Here is a 19,858-nt window from a genome sequence, read left to right on the forward strand (position 1 = left end):
TTAATGTCTCCTCAGAGGCAGGGGGCTTTCCCCATGTTTCTCATTGTGGCATTCGTAGCTCATAACACAGTGCCACGTACCTAGTAGGTTCTTAACAAACATTTGTTGAGTGAATGGATGGATACTTGACAAACCCCTCCCCATGTCTCAGATTTTGGTTTAGGACGATCAGTTAGCTTAACTGCTGGGGTTCTCTTATTATTTATTTTAACACAAAATGAGCTGAATCATTCTGTTGTCTTCTGTTCAAGTAGCATAGACTTCTTGCCATCTAAAAGTTCATATGGAGGAGATGCAAATTTTAAGGGAAGTTCTTAAAATATATTAGAATGTAAACCCCGTAAGGGTAAAGATTTTATTTGGTTCACTGCTGAATCCCTAGCATTTAGAACATTGCCGATCATATTATAGATGCTCAATAAGCATTTATTGAAAGCATAACCTTTATCTTTTTAAAATTCCTTTACAGCTCCTTTCTTTCTGCCTGCTACATACAGGCATGCGAGCCCATCATGTATTTTTGTATTTATCCAGGCTGTTCTATTTGCCTGCAATGCCTCCAACTCTGCTTTCTCCAAATCGACTGAGATTGTACCAGTCTTATCCACCCAGTGCGTCTTCCCCTCCCAGAAAGGCTTCCCAGAAGCTCAAAGTTGTCTGAGTCTCCAAAGTTATGTCTAAGTCTCCTAACTTCTACCCCACTCGATCCAACACTTTATAACATAATGCTTTTCATTTATTCTTTTCGCATCATTGTAGTTCATAAGCTACAAGGATGGTATACACTTAGATTGTTTTTTAAAATTTTCTCCGTACTTAGCTTAGTGCTTAGAACATACTAGACCTAATTATGACTTGACTTCAAAGAGAAGCGCTTCTAAACAATATTTTTTGGCCCAGAACAGTCCTACTTTGCTATTGTTATCCTGGCACAAATATTAACAGATTTTACTCTCAAACCGATCCTAATTGGGACAATAAATTCTATGTTTTTCCAAGTTATGGCCAACATTGATAGAATAAAACATTGACAGTAAAGGGTCTCCAAGTTCTTGACTACAGCACGTGACGTGAGAACTGTTTGACCACTGTGATGAACTGACACATGCAAGGCCTTTGCTACTTCTTATGTTTACTTGGATTTGTAAAAGAAAGTAAATCAGATAGTATGGCAAGTGGGATAAATGGTTTGATTAATCTTTTCAGAACTACCAACATATTACTTAAAAACCTTTCTGAGAAGAGACGGAAAAAGTGGTCTAAACCCTCAGCTGCACGCTGCCTTACTTTGTACTTTTAAAGCCTTTTCACACATGATTTCTTTTGATGTTTACCACCCTCCTCTTAAGTAGATCAGGGTGGTTGGTAATGGTATTCCGATTTTGGAAATAAAGAAAAACAACTCCACGGAGTTAAGGCCATTTGGCCAGCCAGAAAGAGAAGCTAAGAAAAAAAAAAATCAATATTTCATATTGTAACTGTACATCTCCTCCTTTTTCCCCATTAAAATAACATGTTCTTTAGTTATCCTTCCACCTAAAGACACTCACTTCCCTTTCCAATAAAAATGAAAACATGAGTTGTAAGAATCAAAGACAACTTCATCCAAGGAATGTTTGCAGACATGACATTTGGTATGCTGTCTAAGCCACAGGGGTAAGAAGATCATACTTTCCATTCACCTCACACTTTCCACTTTCTTAGGGTGCTTTTCAGTTTCTTTCATATCAGCCTTATGGAATAGATAGACAAGGTGTTTTCCCTTTGCTTCACTCAGTGCTCAAATAGGTTAAGAAGTGAGCTCAAGACTGCACTGCAGCCTGGAAGGGATGCAGCTGAAAATGATTGAGGTTACCTGACTTCCAAGTCAAGTACATTTGGTTTTGACAAATGAAAATTCATGAACAAATTGCCAAATTTCCCATGAAGCTTACTGTCTTAAAAAACAAACAAACAAACAACATACAAAAAAAACCCCCAAAACTGGAAGTTAACACAAAGACCATTTTCCCATTTTCTCCTATCTTTCTTATGTTAGATAAGCATGGTAAGTGCTTTATAAAGATTCTGAGTGGTTTTATGTTTTGAGGATTGTGTGTAGACCTAACTGAAACTTTCAATGAGGAACAAAGCCTTTAGGAAGGCAAACAAGAGTGTCAGCAGCGGGCTGTGATGACACAGTACTCTTCTCTGCATCCCCTGTACTTCAGATCTCAGGCTCTTACATTTCATGCCATGTAAACAATAAGTTGTGCTCAGCAACTACTACCTACACATATGTTTGGAATACACAGTCGTGATTGTATCATCAGAAGCCCTGCCAGGGGGGTGCTGCTGCCACTTCTTCAGTGACTCCTTTAGTCTCCATTGCAGACACACTCTCCTTGGCCCACTTTCTGCCCAAAAGAACACATTCCAAATAAAATAGGCTGGGAGCTCTTTTAGGTCCTTCCCAACTGTTTCCTGTCAGGGCTGCACTTACCCTGGGGCAAGAGAAACAATCTGCATGGTAACACAAATTTCTAGTAGCAGAGAAACAGACTGGGGTGCATATTTTCCTCCCTTCAGTCTATTCCTTAGGGAATTTTAAAGAAATACTAAACTTGTGACTGAAGGAAGAAGGGTTCCTGTGCTATGATTTTTTTTTGTTTGTTTGTTTGTTTTTTAATGAGCAAAGCAAGGAAAGGTAGGGGATCAGTGTACACAGCAATGCTCCCTAAAGCACCACCCCTTCAAGTTTGGTAGGTTTCACAGAACACTCTAAATTCCTATTGGCTAAAAGAATTCCTGTTTCATAGACGGGGAATATGGAAGACTTGGAAAAACTGGACTATCATGTCACATGGGGAAGCAGAATGCCTTCATCTCTATACATGTGTGTTTGCCATGGAGACATCCCATGTTGGAGAGGAAAGGGAAGAACTGACCTTCAAGCGTCCATTTCTCTTACACCTGGGGCATACAGGGATACTTGAAAAACCTCCTTCAAATTACTTAGAGGTAACCCCTGAGCTGCAAAAGCAGAATGGTAACTCACTGTACCAACCACTGCTGCCCATTTAGTTACTTATTTATTGATTGCACATAGAATGCAGAAATCTCAACTGTTTGCAACCATAAAACCACCTGCTGGCTCATGACACAGACCATTACCAGCACTTAGAAAGCTACTGTGTACCCTCTAGAGTATTATCACCATAAACTAGTTTTTTGAATTCTGTCATCACAGATTAGTTTTGCCTGTTCTTGAACTCCTATTATAAATGGGATCGCAAACACTTTGTGTGTGTGTGTGTGTCTGGTTTCTTTTGCTCAACATAACGTTTGTGAGATTCATCCATGTTGTTGTATCAATAGTGTGTTCTTTTCATTGCTGCACAGTATTACACGGAATGAATAAACCAAGATTTATTTATCATTCTTCTGTTGTTGAACATTTTGCTTGTTTCTAGTTTTGGACTATTAGGAATAGATCTGTGATGCACTAATTTTCCTTGGATATAAACCTGGGGGGCAAGGGGGGGGCTATTGCTGGCTCATAGTGTAGTTCTGTTGAGATTCTGAATTGTTTCCATGTTGCCCACACACAGGGTCTTTGCTCTGTGTGTAGCTGTAGTTCATACAGTATCCACTAGGCTTTTAAGTTTTACTAGGGGGGAAAAATCCCAAGCAAAAAAATCCAACAAGCAAAAGTAACAATAAATAAGACATAAAAGTTATGTTCTTTGATACGAAATAATCAAATTACCATGCAGATAGGATTTACTTTTTGAAACTCATTAATCTCAAGCTAGGTGGTGTTTATTTAAACTTGTCTGCAGGCTAGATTTAGTTTGTCGGTTTCCTAAAAATGTGTTTTGATTCCCTACACAATCAGGTTCTTTGTTGTTTGCACATTTTTGTTTGTTTTTAATAAATCAATGTTTAAAAACTGGCAGATCTAATATCAGAAAACTCTAGCTTTCAAGCTTTTCTTTGAAAATTAGAATATCTGGTACATCTGAGTCATATTCCCAGAAAGCAGTAACAACAGATTGAAGTTAAGAAAGGGCCACCGCATTTAGAAAGGCACAGCTTCCCCTGTTTGCACAGTTCCCACCCACCTACTGTTTCTTATACTGCCTGGTCTCTGTGGGCATGACAACCCTGCTTTACTCTATGACTTGTCAGTCAAGTTCATTCACCTTTGTCGCATTGAGAGTACAGAGATTTGGCAATTGCAAAGACGAGAGTGTTCTGGACAGTTAAAAAGTTGTCCTTTTACATGTCACACTATGAAATATGTGGAAATCTTTCTAAAAACCACGACATATGAACCTGTTTCCGAGAAATAGCTGAAATAAGAGGGACAGCCGGGCACATGTTGAGTTTCTGTGTTAAATGTATTTGAAGGAATGCATGGAGAGGAGAGCCAGCTGAGCTTGCTTCTTCTGACTAGAGAAACTTCACTCAAGAAATACGCCTACAGGTCCAGTCTTCTAATCAACATCTACTAACCATATGAGCAAGATATTTGACAATGAGAAAAACAGTCCTTCTGATCTGTTCAATTAAATATTTCCTGGGCCAAACCCAATTCCATTATGATTGGGACCCTGGGCAGTTGCTAACTGCATTTAGTAATTTTCACGCTGCCCCAGATGTTAGTAGGGAGCCAAAGTTACTTCTCATTGGAAGTATGCAGTCTAGATGATCTGAAGGTTCCTTATGCTAAAATACAAATATATCCTGGAGACATTCTTTAAATGATAAATTTGGCTCACTAGATAGTAACGGAAATAACCTGATCACCCCCTGCCCCACCAAAATAAATGACAGAAAATGAAACCAGAAACCCATGTAGGCAATAAACTAAGGAAAAGAGCAGGACAGACATAATGGAACATGGCAGTAATGACACTGATCTGGAGACCAAGCCTTAGGCCCTTCTCAGAGCAGGGCAGGACAGTTAAGCCTGAGAGACAGACCTAGAATGGAACTTTGAAACAGGGTGAAAGTTGTCCCTGACTCTTACAGGAAGTAAAGCAATACTCTCCAAAGGAAACATTACCAATTTAGGCCCAAAGAATTCCCACACATATAATCAAATATTACCTACCACCCAGGGAGAAACAGCACCAAGAATGAAAGCTGACAAGATAACAAAATGGTTTCTACACCCATTCTACTTCGTGTGTTATAATTAGCTGATAATTATACAATAACAATGTATAAAATGTGAAAATAATTGAAAATGGAATAAAGATGAGCATAAGCTGTCACAATTCTTTTGCCATCTGTGAACTGATTTAGATGTAGAAACTTGGTAAGAGACCATGATATTCCATGGTTCATATTCTGTTGCACTTTGCTCCTGATTAACCAAATTGTGCAGCATCTCAGTCAGCTGTCTAATTATTTTTGTCACAAAGATTTCTAAGCTCTCTTAGCCATTGTCAGATCCCTGTGGTTCAAGACACCCTGACTGGCACTTTAATTTCGCTATCGATTATGGTAGTGAAGTCCACCTTGCCACTCAGTTAGTCCTGCTGCTCAATCTCTGTGGCCCTGGGTCCCTCCAGCGACACCAGGAGGCTCAGCTCCTAGATAGTTTCTCCAAACATCAACCGAGTCTGTAGACGACCGTTTTTCAAAGGTGTCAGCACCCCTCTCCAGAGAACACCTTACTGTCTTTGGGAATGGGGTGTGTTGTCTGGGCCGTCTTAGTCAGTCAGGAACATACTGAAGTGGTAGGTTCTCAGATTGTATCTAAACCATCCTAACATCCATTCTAACATCCCTCTTCCCTGAGCTATCTGGCCCTTTATCAAAACTGTGTCAAAGAAGTTGTGGAATTTCCTCTTCATTTGCTCTAGGCCAGGGGTGTCCAAACTGCGGCCCGCGGGCCAACTGCAGCCCACAATCCACTTTTAATTGGCCCGCAGCAAATTCCAAAAATGTATTTAGTTTACTTAAATAAACCAGGTGAGGCAATACGTACTTCACCTCGAGTGAGTTGCCCGGCTGTTTGTGTATTTTACCACATATGGCCCTTGGTGAAAAACGTTGAAAAATGTTTGGACAGCCCTGCTCTACGCAATCAGAGAATACAGGCTTCAAAGAATCATCCTAAAAATACTATCAGGACCAGCTTCAAGTGTCCTTGACAAATGACTGAATCTTGAGTTATGAGTGAATGACCCTATATTAGCAAATCATCCCTGATCTAGCTTTAGTATTTTTCACCCTCCCCAACATACAAATAAAGTCCACTTGCACATGGCGTCCTTGGTTCTCATGGCACATATTAGCCAGGTACTTCAATTTTTCAGTGGGTAAGCTATTTCTTCCTGGATAAGGGCTGATACTTCTTCTGCTGAGAATATACTCTAGTTATCACTTTAGAGCAATTAGGAGTAGCAGAAAAGATCTTAAGGAGAATGAGAATCATCTTATTAGGTGCCAGCTTCAGGTGAGATCCTTGCACAGTCATCGGGTGAGGGAGGCTGTTCTTCAGTCAAGAGAAGGGATTGTTCTTGTCTTCCAAGATGGTTAAGGGGAATTTAGGAGTTCAAGATGCTCAGTCTCATCCACCCCAATGAACTCAACCTAGATCTGGCATCCCTGGCAAGGCCCTGAGTTTGAAATAGGAGAACCTACAAAGCTGTGTAGTCTCCTTTGCAACTCTGTCAACCTTGAGGTTACATCCTGGGACTGGATTTCATAACAGTCTGCACTGCAGTGACCAGAGACAAGTCTCCTGTACAGCTGCCATGGAGTCTGGTGATGGATGGAAACTAGACTTTCGGTGTTGAACATGATGCAGTATATGTGAATGTCGAATTATAATGTGTACACCTTAAACTTATGTAGTTTTGTAAACCAATGTTACCTTCAATTAAGAAAAAGCTGCCATAGGTGCCCTCTGGCTTTCAGAGCATGCCTTAAATTGGCAATTAACTACCCTCAGCCTGACATTTCTTTTTTCAGGTCAAAAATAGTCACCTTACTCCAAAATCCATAGAATCATTATTGCTCTAATAATCATTGTGTGCTGTAGCTACTAGATAGCCCCACACTGTAGCCTCCACCTAGTCTTATCCCAATTTACTACAGGTAAAAGCTTAAATAATTGTGATGCCGCTGCTGCAAAACCAGGTACATTTAATTCCAATTTACCACAAAAAAATGTGGTTGCTATTGCTTTCAGACAGGTTAGTAAACCAATTCCAAAATCCACAAGGTATCCTTTCTACAGCCATTTGTTTTAACTCAGTTTCCCTAGGAAACTGACCTGGAGACAAACATTAAGTGCCAATGCTTTAATGGGAATATGCAATCCCAAGGTAGGAGAGAAAAAACAAGGAAATGAGGCAAGGATGGATAGGAAGCAAGACAGGTGATATTTTACTGTCCTGGCCATCGCATTACCATAAACTACAAAGAAACACAGCCAGTAGCCCAGCAAATGCATCTGCTAAATGACATGGGACACCTCTAAACATGCTGTACAGGGACATATGCCTTGGAATAGGCCATCAGAGAGGAAACTGGAGAGGGAATGCTTCTTCTCTACTTCCTTCTCTCTCCCACAGGAGCAAGCTGCTAAGGATCTGGGCCAGCAGTTCTCAACCAGGTACAATTTTACATCCCAGGGCAACATTCGACTAGAGATATTTTTATGTCGAGAGATATTTTTGTGGTGTTGTCACAACTGAAAAAGCTATTGGCATCTAGTGGGTAGAGAATGCAGACAATGCTAAACATACTCTAATGCACAGGCCAGTCCCCCATCACAAGAATTATTTAGTCCAAAACATCATCAGTGCTACAGTTGACAAACCCTATTCTAGGTTCTGGTGAAGCCAAGAGAATACAAAGAGGTGCATGAGGTGTGGCTGACGAAACAACCCACCAGAAAAATGGAAAAAGCTGTAGAAGACATTTCACAGATGAGAAAACACAAATGGAGAACAAAACATGAAAAGATACTGAACCTCATTAGTAACCAGGGAACTCAAATCACAGTAAGGTACCATTTCATACTCAATTGAGTGGAAAAAACTAAGATATTTACATAGAACACCAAACATGGGGAGAATGACTCTCAAAGGGAATTCTCATTTACTGACGGTTGGGAGTGTAAACTGCTACTGTGTGTTTGGGAAAGAATTGAGTAGTATGTTGTAAAGTTGAACACATACATATATAAGGGGACCACTCCTACCAGTTGGTCCTGGTTTTAGCACTGAATGTCCTGTGTCCTGGGAATGCCCTCAGTTCCAGGCAAACTGGGATGATTGCTCACCTATCTATCTTATATCCTCGTAATCCACTTCTAAGCTCTGAAAAACTCTTCTACACGCACCAAGAAATAGATATAAAAATTATTGTTTTCATAATAGCAGAAAATGCAAACACTCGAAATATCAATCCACAGGACAGTAAATCAATTGTGATGTATTCACACAATGTAATATTATTTAGCTGTGAAAATGAACTACAGCTACATGTAACAACATAGGCGAATCTTAAACACAAATGTTCAAGGTGATGAGCAAATATGTAGACTATATGAGTATGAGATCATTATTATAAAGCTCGAAAGGAAGCAAAAGTTAATAACATAAAGATACATTCATGTTTGGTCCTTTCTTTATAGCAAGAAATTGACTCAAACTTAGGCTAGTGGTTACCTGTGGAGGGTAGATGGGTAAATAGAACAGAAAGGGACCCTGCTCCCCAAGGCAAAATTAATTAACTGATCAATTATTATGTTCCCAGCAAGTGTTCACTGGATTTCATATCTTTGCTCTCAGCTTTAACTGTTTATTTACCTTTAGTTATGTTATTTTCTGTTTATTTTACCTCTTTAAAAAATATCTCTATCTCATTTTTTAAAATTAGTAAGCAAAGAATCACAAACATTTCTGGTAGAGAAGAATGAATGTAACACATTCCTCACGCCAACAAGCGTGGGTATTTTGGCCTGGGTTCATCATTCATGGATCTTGCCAGCATGTATTTCCACAGTCAAATTCCCATTCTGGCTCCAAGGGGCTGGAGGTGCTAACATCAGTTTAAGCCTCACACTAAAATTTGCTGTACCTGGTGACTTGGGAGAGCTCCCCAGTTAAAACAATGGACCCTGGAGAACAATAAAAGTTACTGAGAAAAACTGTAGAATAAGGCTTCTATTTAATGTACACAATTCAGTCTTAGAGTGAAGAAACCCATGAACTGAAAGTTACCATTTCAAACACACACATCCCAATGGAAACACAGATGCACAGATCTGTATATAAATATGTCCCTAATGTCAATGGGGCCCAACTGGCTCACAGAAATGTGCCCCAGGAACTAGGCCTCATGAGAGTCCAAAGCCTTGGAATTTCAGGTTGAGACAATGATCCAAAAATCCTTCATTAGTTTCCTCAGAGACCCACTCACTATGCTTAGCACACTTATGGAAGGTGCATCACAGAAAGAAATTCTGTTACATAATCTGCATCACTGCATTACCTTTTTGCAGCCACCAATACAGTCATAGGCTGAAAAGTTCTTGCATTTAGGCCCACTCTCAACCTCACGTTCTTCTCTAAGCACCCATGAAGGTATTTGCATCCTCCCTTCCTACTTCCTTTCCTTTTGAAATAAATACAAATTCTGTCACAAGAGAAAATCTTATAATTTTGTTAACAATATTGTTACAGCAGCTGTCCACTCAACCATCCATTCATTGACCTTTGTTCATCTTCCAATTTGCTTATCACTTTTTCATAAACATTATTCTGCCTGCAAGTTACCGTGTTTCCCTGAAAGTAAGAACTAGCCAGACCATCAGCTCTAATGCTCTAATCTTTTGGAGCAAAAATTAATATAAGACTCGGTCTTATTTTAATATAAGACAAGGTCTTATATAATATAAGACCAGGTCTATATTATAATATAATATGATATGATATGATATGATATGATATGATATGATATTATCGAGTCATATCAATTTTTGCTCCAAAAGATGCATTAGAGCTGAAGGTCTGGCTAGGTCTTATATTCGGGGAAACACGGTAGCTTTTATTTTTCTGAATTCTGGTACATTTTTATACAACTTGTGGTCCTTAATCTTGCTCTCTCTCATGGTGCTTGACTCTTCTCTTTGCCTTACTGCCATATGACTTCATTCCCAAGTCACCGGAGAGCATTATGGGACATCATGTTTCTGTCTCTTTGAACATATACTATCCTCCTTGCCTTCATCAGCTTCCTACTTCATCTGGCTGGGGAACACCTACTCATCTATAAACTTTAATCTAGATGATCCTATTCTTGGAGATTGTAATCTAGATCCTCCTCTTTTTGTGTCAATGCCCTTTTGAAAGGTGATCTTGAAGCTCCTCTTACCGAGAGGTGGAGAGTCTATTTCCATATAACCTTGTGAGTTTCTCTGGCCCATATAAGGCAGGAGAAGTGATTGTTCTGAGCCTAGGCCTCAAGAAGCCTTGCACACTCTCTTAAACCTTCCTCAGCCATCATGTGAATAAGCCCAGGCTAACCTGCTGGAGAACTGATTTGACCCAGCTTCATCTAATCAATTACCAGCGATGTGAGCAAAGTCATTTTAGACTATCCAGCACTCAGCCAACCTGTCAGCTGACTGCAGATGGATCAAAGAACCCTGCCAAGATCAGCCAAACCTGACCTAGATCAGAACTCATTAACTCAACCATAGACTCATGAGCAATAATACATGCTTATTGTTTTAAGTTACTCTGACATTAGTTATGACATTAATTTGTTATGCAGCAACAACTGATATTCCCTTTCTTGATTCTATTTGATAGCCGCAGCATATTTCTATTATAGCCCTTATATCACTACGTTTTCCTGTCTTTCTCTTCCACAAACATGTGAGCTCCTTGAGAACACGGGCAATTTTTGTTTCGTATGCCCAAATCTAAATAGCACCTGCCAACTCTTCAATAAATAGATGTCAGAAAAATGTCAATGATTAATTTGTTAATTAAGGATTACACTGATGGCCAAGGGATGGTTTTGGAGGCAAACCAGAGTTTGAATCCAACTCTATTTCCTATGTGTTACTCCAGAGAATTTGCTTAACCTTGCTCAACCTTATGTGCTCATATATAAACTGAAGACGAGAGTAATGTATATGCTGCAGGATTGTGGTGATAAGATATATATTTGCCACCCCTCAACCTGGCATAGAGTGTTCAACAAATAAGAATTAAATTACTCAATAAATGATGGCTCTAGTAATACCATCATGATCATCATCGTTGTTGTTGTATCACTTCTTGTAGCAGAAACTGTAGGTGCTCTGCCCATATCCCTTTGGAATTCACAATTTTTGTGCATGCCGACCTGAAGGTGGCTTCTGACGGCAATTATCTCGAACTCTGTGCCTGAGGGCTTCCTCTGGATGCTGGAGTCCCCTTGGTTCACATATACATCAGATGACAAATGCTAGGGAGTTAACATCATCCACTTCCACCTAGGAGAGCAGCCCAGATCAGAGAAGGTAGCTACAAACCCCAGTTTCCTTGCCCTTGGTTAGGATGAATCCATGGTATGTTCTATATTCTATCCCAGAATTATCCAATGGGATTGTGCACCTCTTGGCCACAGTAGCAATAAAATAATTTTTTTTTGTCTTCCTTCTGTTCCTTATCTCACATCCACCCTCCCCTACAGAGTTATTCTAGCATCACATCCCAAATAAACACTAATATCCAAATTTTTTATCTGACCATCTGATTCTACAAAAACAAACCTAAGACACTATTGCTTTCTGTTTCATTTTATCCTTATTGCTTCAGAATCCAATTGCTTCTTCCTAGCCTTTTAATGATCTCTTCAGCTAATCAAAGAGTTGTATCCAGTCCAGTGTATGACAAGACCATCACAGAATATGGTGTCACAATTTAGGTCTTCTCAGATGTTTCCACATGGCTCAATTCTCTGAGTATATGAGGATAGGGATAACGTGCAGTTGATGTTGGGTACCTCTGGGCTTATCTTGAAGGGTACCTAGAACCATGGTACTGATTCTTGGCCAAGACAGAGGTGAACTGTACCGATAGTGATTTATAATATGCTGTTAAAAGTCCAAAATTCCAACCCCAGAGGCATACTGTACCAGCTTGTATACACTATTTATTGAAACTCCATGGATTGATGGTTTGCACCTGTTTACCTGTTCACAAAGCCTGTGTTTAGCTACCTGAGCTGCGAGATATAAAATATCCCTCAGTAAGCTTGAGCCTTGACTCCCCTGAGACTGAGGTGTCGCAAATGTATTTTGGTGGTTCGTGATCAGAAGACGAAGTGCTCCTGTGTGATGGAGTAATAACCCTGGGAGCTGTACCTGGAAGTCTCAGTCCTCTCCGATGCATGCTGGGCTTACTTTCTCCTGCTGTACCTTATCCTTTGCCTTTACTGTTGCTTTGCATGTTTTTCAGTTACCCGACACCATATAATTACTGCACTGAGGCTGCTTTCTGACCACCAAAGCCTTTTGATAGGGGTCTGAGGTGGAGGAAGGAAGGGTTGTTACAGCACCCAAATTTAGAACCGTTTCAGAAAGTTATGGGTACAACATTTTATTGAGCCCTTAAAATGTTGTTTGGCTGAGTTATCATGAAAATTTTTCTGAACACAGACTTTCAGGTTGGTTCACGCTCTAACAGTGGCTGTTGGCTTCTTGATATCTTGGCTATATCTGCCAAGGTCACTGCAAAATTCCTTATTCTCTCATCCTTCCTCATGCACGATGGTCACATACCCCAATGTATGAAGCCCTCATTGTGAAGAGTGTTAGTTTCTCTGGCAAACATTGCTTAAATCCACATGTTGTTGTCTTTTTAAAACACCAGTTTTAAGTAGTGTTTAGTGTTTCCTTCAATGTCCCACCTAGAAATAATCTAGTATGAAAGTTTTAGTCTTGAAGTCATGCTTGACTGACCTGAGCCACTAGTCCTTAAAAAACTCATAGGTTTCTTTCTTAATCGGGAAGGGGACCCTTCACACAGTCTCCCTCTCGTGGTCTGAGTAACAATGTTCTCAGAAGCCAAGAACAAGGCAGGAAGGAAGAGAGGCGTAGCCAAATCTTCTGGAAGGCTCCAGTTACCAAGTGTTATAAGATAACCTGCCCAGAACATCAGATTTCAGGGTAGAATTTTTTTTTTATTTTTATAATTTCACATCACTCCCCACCCCTAGTTTCAGAAGCAGGCCATAAATCTACATCATAAGCTGTTCTTTGAAACAATGAAATAAATTACCATTTGCGTGTTGTATATTACAACACAAATGAACATCATACCCTTCATGTGAAAATTAGAATTGCGTTGGGGGATTCCTAAAGAGCACTGATGATCTTCTAGTTTAATCCAGCTGAAGCAGATGCCATGTGTACCCAATGACATGTCCCTGAGCCAACTCACCATCATCTCTTACCTAGGTGACAGCACCCAGTTTTTCACTATTACTGAGTGCCCACCTTTTGGCTAAATAAAGCAGTATGGTCTTTTAAAAAATATAATATGAAATCACTCCTCTAGTGATAACTCTCCAGTGGTTTCTGTTGTCATTGGAGTAAAAGCAACACACTTTCCCATGTGTACAGGCTCTCTAACTTAATCTTCTAACTCGTGCTTGTCCAAATCCCCTCTCAAAGCAATACAGGTCTGCTTTCTGATCCTTGAACACGTCCCCCCAGGTTCTGGTTCCTGGCACATGAACTGTCCTGTCTGCAAAGGACAGTACTTACTCAGCTGGCTCCTTTTCATCATTCAACTCTCAGCTCAAAATTCCCTGGGTGGTCTGCTCTGATGCCCAGACTAAAGTAGCCCCTCAGTCACCCTTTATCTCATTAACTGTTTATCTTGTTCACAAACTCTATTAATGGCCACATTTATTTACATTTTCTTTTTGCATTTATTTACTTCGTCATCTCCTCCCACTAGAATGGCAGCTCCTTCAAGGCCCCACCCTTGACTTTTTTGTTCACTATCACATCCCAGTTCCTAAAACAATTTGCAGGCACATCGGAGTCACCCCAATGAATATTTGTTAAATAAAGTACTTTTCTGCTTTTTTACTATTGCATATTTTTCTTTTCTTACGGAGATATCGTTGACGTGGAACATTATATTAGTTTCAGGTGTATGACATAATGATTTGCTATTTGTATATATTACAAAATGATCACACTAGTTCACATCCCTCACCAAAAACAACCACAATGCTTTTTTTTCTTATGATGACAACTTTTAAGATCTACTCTCTTAGTAACTTTTAAATACACAACATTATTAACTATAGTCACCATGCTGTATATTATATCCCCAAGATATATTTATTTTATAACTAGAAGTTTATACCTTTTGACCACCTTCACCCATTTCACCTCTCCTCCCAAACCCCATCTTTGACAACCACCAATCTGTTCTCTGTATCTATGAGTTCAGATTTTAAATTTTTATTATTTTTTTAGATTCCACATTGAAGGGAGATCACACAGTAATTGTCTTTCTCAGTCTGACTTACTTTACTTAGTATAATGCCCTTGAGGTCCATCTATGTGGTTGCAAACAGCAAGATTTCTTTCTTTTCTAAGGTTGAATAATATTCCATTGTGTGTGTGTGTGTGTGTGTGTGTAATTTAAAACTAAACTTAAAAGGCAAAAATGTAACATAATTTATTCTCCTACCTTTTTATGATGGCTATGGATGAATCAGACTCGCGAGGAGTGTGGCTATTTCTGTTCTGCAACTTTTCGTTGGAGTTCTTCAGTGTTCTTCATTTTTCCTCAGCGTTCATTTTGGCAACAGGTGGAAGCATTTTGCCAGTGTTCTTCTGTAACAACACGGTACCAACATGAGTCAGAACCCCACCAATATTATTGTTTAAAAATAAACATATAACCTCATTTACTTCACCTTCTCCCACATGCTGTCCATCCTTTTTGTACTGTTTCTCTCATTTCCTCAGGCAGGCAGCTCCTTACTGATCTGTATATTATTACCCGGACACAACCAGGCAGTGTGAGACTCCCCTTAGCACCTTGCCTGCGTCTGTCACAGCCCTCTTTAATCTTTCCACCGTGAGTCCACCTCTCTAACAGATGGTAAGCCCAGTGGGGACAGGCACTGCGCCTTTGGTCCCTGAATCTCTGGGGCCGAGCCCACTCACTTGTAATTACAGATGTGTAATACAGTTGATTCTCATTATTTGCAGTAGTTATGTCCTATAAAGTTGCCGCAAACACTGAATTAGTGAACGCTGAACCATTGATCTCAGGGGAAATACAGGATTAAGTTTCTACTGGCCTGGCCCCAACATTTCTTTCATTCAACCAATACATAACCTTGTTTTATGGTTTTATGTATGTATCTGTGTAAAGACCACCACATTTAATATATATTGTTCATCCATTACATTCAACTCATAGCCAACAACACCATAACTCATACTTGAATGAAGCTTATATAAGACATGTATTTTCTCCATAAGGCACATTACATCCTTCTTGTTAGGAACGCTAGATAGACAGCATTTCAGCACTATGCCGGCGGGCCATTTCAAACAGCAAAATCAGCAGAAATGCAAGACAACATGAAAAGGTGAATTTGTAGCCATAAAGCCCATGAATAATGAGGATTAACAGTATACACATTGGCTGAATCGAAGTTATATGCAAATCTATAAGTTCCTAATTTTGCTGGTTCAGCACAGCACTGCCATTGAAATGAGTAAATAATAAATGCTACTGATAGGGTAGAAAGAGACTAAATACAGATTTCATATGCTTCATGAAAGATCCAGGAACTGAAAGCAGTTATTCTCTCCTAACCCATTAAAAAGACAAATTCCAGATCCCACTTCTTTTCTTCTTCTTAACATTAATCATTGCTTATCCAATTTTCAGACTAGTGCAAAGAAAACTTCCCTGAAAATAATTATAGGTTGAGAGTTCACCTTATTCACTATGGGACAACACCAACTGCTCCCAGAAAATGGCTCTATTTTTCTCCTTGGATAATAAGAACAAATACCTGTTTTTATTTTATTATATGCATCAGTTAACCACAAGCGTAATACACATACTTAAGAGACTTGCATTTTCTGTAAAAATACCAGCACTTTGTGACATTAAAAAACGGAGGTTTCACACTTTAAAATACTTAAACATTTAAAACTGTTTAACACTTCGTTAAGAATACAGATTTATGTTTTAAAGCTATTGCAAAGGTTTTCCAATTAAGTTTACTTCTTTATATTTTAAATTGGTTAACTTCAACCTTGATTTATTTGCAGTTCATTGAAAGTAACTTATAAAATCATCTACTGAAAAGCCTACCCTATGTGTTTAACTATCACTGCTAAGATCAGTAGGACATGCTAGACAGCAATGTTCTGCACAGGTTACAAGAAATCCTAGAAGGATGGTTCTGAAAGCTCAATTCTTATATGCTTTTAATTTAGTTCAAAATTGGTTGCCAGATGGGAGGGGGATTCGGGGGAGCTGGGTGAAATATGTGACGAGGTTAATAAGTACAAATTAGTAGTTACAAAATAGTCATGGGGATATAAGTTAGAGCTTAGGGAATATTGTTAATAATATTATAATAATTATCTATGGTGTCAGGTGGGTACTAGACTTATCAAGGGGATCACTTTGTAATTTATATAAATGTCTAACCACTATGCTGTTCACCTGAAACTAATACAATATTGAATGTCAACTGTAATTGAAAAATAAAATAAAATTTAGTTCAAAATCAGCTAAAATATAAATAGACATAATTTTCTTTTAAAGTCCTGTGATATTCTCTCCAAATATTTCAGAGTATCCGAAAGTAAGTCATCTTGTCAGGAAGTACAATTTCGGGATTGATGATACCATATGGTCTAGTGTGTAATAATAACATTTTACAAAAGTAATACCTTGACCCAGAAAACTAAAATGAAATAAATGTACCTTATTTTTATACTTTATTAATAACATTACATTATACTTTATAAGTAATTAACCAATATTTGCTTTGAGCTTATTTTGTAAGAATTAGCATTACACTTAATTTTCTAATTATTCTGCTATTTAAACCAAATTAACAAATTAAACAAAATTAACAAATTAAACAAAAAAATCAGAAATCATAAACTTACTTTAATACATGCCTAAATCATCACTAAAAGTCTCCTTTCAAATTTCTTTCTTTTTAAACATGCCACTAAAAAACTGTTATCTACATATCTCTGATAAAGCCATATTGCCACTACTGACTTTTTAAAAAGCAATCTGAATTCAGCAGACTAGATTCAGATAACAGGTATATCATTCTGAATCCATTGGTAATGTACGTCTTAACATGAGGTGCTGTTGCCAATTAAATTTAATGTTTAATTTTAATTAATTTTAACAATATTAAATATTTCTAAGCTTCAAGAGGAAGGTGTTGGCTTTGGAATTGACAGACGTGGCTCCACCTTATACTACCTGCATGGTTTGGAGCGGTTCATGTTTTCCTGAGTATATTTACTCATCTGAAAAATGGAGATGGACACCATGTTCTAAACCATACAGTGGTCTTTAGGATAAAGTGAAAATGGCCTATGTAAATTTCCTGGCCAATAATGAATAGTATACAATGTTAGCTCTTGTTTTTATTAATTACAAAACCAACCCAAGCAGTATTTTAGATAACTGAATTTAGCTCTTAAAACTTAAAAGTAGTGACCTGCCACCTGTGAATAGTTTGGGGAAAAAAAGTTATAGTTCATCCATTTTGACTTACCTGCAAAATAAGCACCTCTGCAGCTGTGGTGTGTGTGTGTGTGTGTGTGTGTGTGTGTGTGTGTGTGTGTTTTATAAAAATAGAGGTATACCTATCAAACAAGCATAACTAAGCTTTTAACACATAAGCCCATGCCATTTTGCATATTTCATTTCCATAGATTCTCTGGTAAATTGGCCCCTCAATATTGGGCACCTTGAGCATCAGGTCAAACAAAAAAACAAATAGCACATGAGTCTGAGGTATGGTTATATTATTGAGCTCATTGGCAAATTACTAAAAAAAAACCTCTAAGATTCTACTTTCTATAGAACAGAATAAAGATTAACCATCAACTAGTAGTACAAATCGTTTTAGTCCCTGCACATTTTTTCCCCACACATTCAAGGATGAACATCTTATGCAGATACATTTTAATGTGCTTGATACCCAGGATGAAATGGGTCCCCATCAGTCCTGCAATCTTAAAATATTTGTTGCATTATTCACCTTTTTATTCACTTCCCCTTGTACTCAGAGATGCAATTTTTGAATGGTTGGTTTGACATGTGGTCTGTGCTATTGTGTTAGAAAAACAGGACTTTTTTTTTTTCTTTCTCTCTCAAAGAGAATAGGCAATGACCTTGTCCTCACTAATATTGAATTCTGGCCAAATGAACTCCAATAGGTTATGAAATCACGAAAGCTGATAAATCCCATCAGGTCAAAGTCTTCCAACAACTCTGAGACATTGGAGTAAGAGGAGAAAAAAATGGATTGTATGGAAAAAGCCTAACATACAATGTAGTTTTTAACCTTTTTATTATTTTTACTAAAATAGAATCTTTATAAAAGAAGTTAAAATGGATAATTCTTCTTGAAAACATATCTTCAGCTCTGTGCCATTTTATAATAGCTTTTTCTTTGTGTATGTTTTATAATGTGGATAACTATATACTTTCAGCTATGTGCTCCTCATCTAATAGGTAAACGCTAGATACATAAAGGGTTTCATTACCAGGTTTGACAGCGTAAAAGCGAAGCAGCAAACAAGCTGGCAGATATATTTTAATATAAACCTCCTCCGAGGAACTGAAACAACATCACATTTGTTTCCAGCTACTCATCTGCCCCTCTGTGATCTTTGTCTCTCTATATAATAAAATATTTATAGCCAGAGCTCAGCATCCCTTTCTCTTTCCTCGCTGTTGGAAAAAGGTGTGTTCTGCTTCCATGGGAGAAAACAACATAATAGAAACACTAAAACTTTGAATAAATAACTTTGGTGAAGTAGAAAACCTAATTGGATCAAACATGGATTTTCTTTCATTCAAAGCAAGATAACTGTGACACATGGGGCTGCATTTTTACAGTGATTATTTATGCACTTGTCAACTGCACTGAATCCTCTCTAGGGAAAACTTCTCGGGAACCTACAGATCTATTTGCTGTCTTTGGATTTCCTCAAATATGGGTTGAGCACTATTTTGTTTTTCTTTTTGGGTAATAATGAAACTTGATTTTAAAAAATAATCTCACCTTTTCCTATAGGAAAATACCCTGTTTGAATGTCTGTGCTCTATGAGACATTTCCCCTGAGACAATGAGCTTTTCAGGATCGTGAACTATAGGTAATGCTCTCTTGTTAATGCTCTTTCATCTGGAAGACCAGTTTATAATGTGCTGGCTTTTATTTAAGAGTAACTATTCCTTATGCTGAAAAACCAAGCGAACAATTAAATGTGGATATACTGGTTTTAGGGTTGAATAGAAAAAGCACTTAAAGTTTTCATCTGCTAGCTGTCCCAGGTTCTAACCCCACTGGCATGTACTTGCTTTTTCAACTTGATTGACTAAACCATTCCGTAGCTGAGCATCCTCATCTTGAACCCAAGGTAACGACAGCATGGACTCACCTGATAACACGAACCTACGCAATTTTCAGAGGATTAAATGAGATGATGTGTGCGTAAGAACTTTAGATACTCTGAATCACAACACAATATTAGGTTTAGAAAAGTTATTTTAATTCCTAAGTGTTTGAGTTACACAGAAATTAACTCAAAGTTAATCTGAT

At 38.3% G+C, this 19,858-nt stretch overlaps 1 protein-coding gene across 4 annotated transcripts in view; it reads right to left on the bottom strand.

The window, feature by feature from the left end:
- The window catches only part of PAK5 (p21 (RAC1) activated kinase 5), a 291,163-nt gene that overhangs the window by 155,666 nt on the left and 115,639 nt on the right, over positions 1-19,858 (bottom strand). For 3 of the 4 annotated variants that reach the window (XM_074317514.1, XM_074317515.1, XM_074317516.1), the window contains one exon: positions 14,715-14,857. The gene's annotated coding sequence lies outside the window, so the exon portion shown is untranslated. Of the gene's footprint in view, positions 1-14,714; positions 14,861-19,858 lie in introns of all 4 variants that reach the window. The other variant, XM_019734919.2, reaches the window with a different exon arrangement.

This window comes from Rhinolophus sinicus, linkage group LG13, assembly GCF_036562045.2.
Source record: "Rhinolophus sinicus isolate RSC01 linkage group LG13, ASM3656204v1, whole genome shotgun sequence".
NCBI classification, from domain to species: Eukaryota; Metazoa; Chordata; class Mammalia; order Chiroptera; family Rhinolophidae; genus Rhinolophus; species Rhinolophus sinicus.